The sequence below is a fragment of the Corvus brachyrhynchos genome, unplaced genomic scaffold (genome assembly GCF_000691975.1).
Source record: "Corvus brachyrhynchos isolate BGI_N302 unplaced genomic scaffold, ASM69197v1 scaffold23, whole genome shotgun sequence".
In the NCBI taxonomy this organism is placed as follows: domain Eukaryota; kingdom Metazoa; phylum Chordata; class Aves; order Passeriformes; family Corvidae; genus Corvus; species Corvus brachyrhynchos.
In genome coordinates, this window is record NW_008238983.1 from 10,373,952 (window position 1) to 10,379,063 (window position 5,112).

General features: G+C 41.2%; 1 protein-coding gene across 1 annotated transcript in view; it reads left to right on the forward strand.

Moving 5' to 3' along the window:
- LOC103618788 (serine/threonine-protein kinase SBK2) overlaps positions 1–5,112 on the forward strand; it is a 9,943-nt gene that overhangs the window by 427 nt on the left and 4,404 nt on the right.

Consider the following 5,112-nt stretch of genomic DNA (forward strand, 5'->3'; position numbering starts at 1 on the left):
CCGTACTGGCGGGTTGGCGGGGAGAAACGGGTGATGTGCCTTGGTCCCAGTGGGATTGCTGCCGGTTTCTGTCCGAGGAGGCTGCTGTGCAGAGGTTGTGGTGTGCTGCGTGCTGTGGAGAGGCTTACGGGGCTCTCCGGGGAGGCTGCTGAGTGTCTCTGCCCCAGAACAGCAATACACAGTTCTGCTACCGGGACAGTCATGCCATGCTCGGCAGCGAGATGAAGCACTAGCCTGCTGACGAGTTTTAGAAAGAAGTTCATAAATCTACCAGTAATAAGGCCAGAAGCAAACATTGCGATAATCTGTTCTTATCCCTTGTCGTATTAAACGTGGTTTGCACCAGAGTGGACCTTTTAGGAAAAAAAAGTGCCATTCTTGAGCCAAAAGTTAGGGGGATGGAAGGATATCCTTCCATATTATTTGATGAGGCTTTTAGGGGCAAATATCCTTCTTCACAAAATCTGCACCACAACAGAGGTCTGAAGTGGCCTCACTTCAGCGTCTTCTGTTGGTTTTATTATAATGCTTCTACCTAATTGGGAGAGCCCTTTTTAGTGAAATTCCAGTACTTGGGAAGGTACATACAGGTGATGAGTAACTTCTTCACTATCTGTTTGATAAGCTATAAAGACAGCTCCCCTGGAAGTTTCCCCTGTAATTTTCAACCCTGTTGTCATTGTCATGACTTTCTCTGGTCCTTTTTCTGTCAAACTGGGGACACCAATGCTAGCTTGCTGAACTGTGGGCTCACCAGTATCATTAAAAAGATAGAAAACATCCAGTATCTGGTTCTGTTGATCTATCACCTGCCCTCCAGAAGAGTTCAGGAAATTTACCCAGGCTTTCTTCACATCAATATATTTTTAACATTTCAAGAAACATCGGTATATTTTTAACTTTTCAAGAAACATTTGTATTCAAGGAGAATACAAAGCAGAGCAAACTGAGAAAATTAATTTATTATAAAAATACAAATTCCACTGGTGTGTGATATTCTCAATTGTAGAGAAGAAGCTGTTAACAGGTGGCCAGCTCTTCAGAAATACAGCTTCCCTAACTCAGCTGATTTTCAGAGATTAAATTTCAGACTGCCTCACGGAATCTGTATGTAGGAACCTCTGCAGAAACTGGAGTTCACTGTAAGAGGCACATCGCCTCAGAACAGATCTCTTCTTTTGTTACAATCATCTCAGCCTACGTGAAGCTGAACAGCTGTCTCTTTTTTGTTTACAGTGAAGCTTACCTTCTTAATTTAGCATCTGGAAAATGCTAGTTTGCCTCTCACTGCTGATGTTTTCTGTGTCTAATTATTTTTGGGCATTCTCTTCAGCAAAGTGAATGCAAAAGTGGAATCTGCAACATCAGTAACCCTTGTACTGTTATGCTCTTAGACTTGTATCTGTATCAGTAAGATGTGTATCTCTATCACTGCAGATTATTCCTACTGCCATTCTGTATCATCCAATGTATTAAAGCCTGCAAGGGAAGTGAGGCTATACCAGATCTACATTTCTGGATTTACATAGTGCCCATTAAGGAGCATGAAGAATCTAGATGTGTCTGATTAATATTACTTTTTTTTCCTGTCACCTATCTAATGCCAGACTAAAATCCTGACTTCTTTGGTCCTTTGAAACACTTTTGTATGTGTGTATGTGCATGCACTAGTTTTGTGAAGCAATGCATTGTCTACCCAAACCCTTTTTGTGCCATTTGCAAACATTTTCTGGATGATTTCAGTGTTTTTGTCTAGATCATTGACAAAGGTAAAAGTATTATAACAGAGTCAGGATTTTAAAAAAAATAATTGTTTAAGGTAAGAACACCAATAAAATATGATATTTTCCACTATATACTGGGCTTTCAGAAATTAATTAAAAATGTGTGGCTTCTTGGTTTAGACCAATGCCAGGATGAATTTGTACAGATAACTTCCAGGAAACGACCAGAGAATGGGACATTTCTAGCAGGTGCTATATGAACCAATACCAGAATGAGAACTGCTTCAAACCAACAGTTTAGAGGATGGTGGGAAGTGCCTGCAGGTGGGGTCCTTGCACAGCCCCTAAGCAGAAGTTTTATAACAACAGAATGAAGTGATCTGAATTACTTGGTACACTAAATCCATTTGAGCAAAATGTGCTTTACTAAACATGGTGCAAAAATATTCAGGTAAAAACCAGGTAGGCAGCACCCGTAAACGGACAGGAAGAGGGAGTGAATTTTTCCCCCAACATTCCCCAGTAACTGGGAAAAACTCTGAACTCATAATGGAAATATAAGGTAGTACAGCGTGTGTGTTGTTCCCACAAAAGGAGACCTTGAGGCCACAGAATGAGGCAGAGGGGAATTCTAGCTGAGTGTGTGATAGGAGACATTCTCCCCAAGACAGTCAGGGTTTTAACATGGGGGATGGGAGGAGAAAAATGATGAGGCTTTAGAACAGGGCCATGAAGCAGATCTGAGAGCTGGACAATCGGGCTGGACAATCTGAGAGCTTGGTTTGACAATTAGACAGAAGGTTATTTGAAGGCATTGAACCAATAAGAAGACTGAGGGGTGTCTTGATCAGAGAGCATAGAGATGCTTATTCTCAATTCAAAACGTGACCACATCTTCTGGAAGCATCACATCTGTTTTTCAGCTAACTGGTGCAGGCACTACAGAAGCACAGTGTGACAGGTGCTTTGTGAAGCCTAAGTAAAGCATTGGTTAAATGCATAGCCTGAGCTTCAGTCTGATAGTTTTAGTCAACATAATTAACTGCAAATGTGTTCTCATAGCCTGTGGTCATACCTCTGACCACAGTGCATATAAACCCTCCAAGAGTCCCAAGAAATTTAACAGATATTAAAAACCTATTTTCTCTATCTGAGGAACTTCATGGGCAGGTTAGGTAAATTCAGATTAGGGTATCATATAAATGTGTAACAGCAAGAATTTTTACACTGGCATTTATAATTGACCAATTGTCATTGGATCAAGCCTGAATGACTTTTTGTAAGAGATGCCCCAGATGCTATTTGTCATTTGGTTTGTATTAAGGTTCTGCAGAAGGTCAGACAAGAAAGTGGACTCCACATGCCATATGCTCAAGGCCATTTTTAATAGAGTATCTTTGATATGAGAAGAGGCTGAAACAGCTGAAACTCTTCAGCTTGCAAAAGAGAAGGCTCAGAGGGGACCTTATTGGTGTATATAAATATCTGCTGAGAGGGAATGAAGAAAAGGGAGCCAGACTCTTCCAAGCAGTGATCATTGGTGGGAATCTCCATCTGTGGAGATATTGAAGACCTGGCTGAACACCTTCCTAGACAAGATGCTTCAATTGCTGTTGCTTGAGCAGGGGAATTGGATTAGATGATCTCAAGAGGTCCCATCCAACCTAAACACCTCTGTGTTTTTGTCATCATGGCACTGTCTCTGTTGTACAGAGATCACACTGTCTTTGGCTTTTGACATGCATGAAGTGCTTTTCTGCACTAAATACATTAATCATTTTGGTTGAAGAACCAGAATAACATTACCTGGACTAGGACATTGTATCTCCATAGGCTAGATCCCCCTCAGCTTCTCAGGTGGTTCAGAAGTATCCTGTGATGGTGTAAAGGATGTGAGCTTTTTGCTGCTGTAATTAGAGATTCTTTTGAGGAATTACAGTTTCTCACAAGTCAGCAGGCTGGAAATAAGACCTCTAGCAGGGGTGAAGCACAGAAAGAATAGTGGAGGAAAGAACAGTTTTGAATAGGACTCTGCCTGCTGCCTTCAATACAGCACAGCCAAATGGTGAATGCATCCTGGTCAGGGCCCTGGAGACCTTCTCCTCAGTGCTTGTCAATCTGCACAGGGAAAATGACACTTTAGAAGGTATCAGAAGTAGTGCAGATCACCCAGGCACACTTTACTCAGCAGTGACCCAGACTTGATCCTCACTTACCTTCCTAGCTAGTCGCAGTGGCGTCTCAAAGAAAGACCTGACAACGCCGGCTATTTTCTCAAGTATGGACTTTGTCTTGCAATTAATGACTTCAAGGGCAGCAAGGGCCAAAGTCTGCAAACTGTTCTGGAGTGACTGCAGCTGGGGCTTCCTTCATAAGGAGCCCTGATCAGACCCACAGGTCACAGGCCCTCAAGAAACTTTACCCATATCCTCTTGATAATCTGTTCTACCAAGCTGGCTCATTCACTTTAGTGCTCTCCTCTGAGCCTGCACCATTTTCCCTCCCATGCAATTGGGGCCACAGATGGAAGTATGGATCTATTCCAGCTATATTGCAGTTCACTTGAACTGTGGAGTGGAAGAATACAAGAGTTTTTGGGATTTGGGTGGTTTTGGGTTTTTTTATTGCAAAAGCTTATGGACTGAAATGTTTTGACTCCCTGAAGTGAACTGAGAACCAAGGATATACAGAAAAACATATCCTCCCACTCACAAAAGCAAGTGTTTGCATAGTAAATAGGAGAGAAGTAATGCACCTAATAAAATGGATGAATCATGTTATAAATAATGGAATACAAATAAAACATTAATTAATATCTATCTAAAAAGTACATAACTATTGAATAATACGTAGAGTTGATGCAACAGGAAGATTCTAACCTTTGGGCTAAATAGCAGTAACAAGTGGCCAGCGTACAACGGAAGAAATTTTACCTGACTCACGTTTGAGATTTTCAGCTATCTAAGAAGACTCTGAACCATTTTCTGACAAGAACTTGTATATGACCATGAATTTGATATAGAAGAAACACTGCCTCACAGAAAAGCTATTTTGATATTTTTTTCCACAAATACTCATATAATGTGTTCTTCAAATGACAAGTGGACATCTCTCCTATTGTTCCACTCCACTATTTAATGTGGCTTTAGCTTATCTAATATCTATGCCTTTCCCAGGCCTATTACATTTTAGGTGTTTTCTCTATATTCAACTTAAATTTTTCTCTCTATAACACCTAAATGTGGAAGCACCAGTTTGGAAATATTTTGGCAGGGTGGGTCCATTTGTGGGTTCTGAGATGCCCTTGCTGTCTGGAATTTCACAAGCCCTGTTGGCTGGGGAGCAAACAGGAGGACATCAAAGCAAAATCTCTAATTTACTTCCCAGA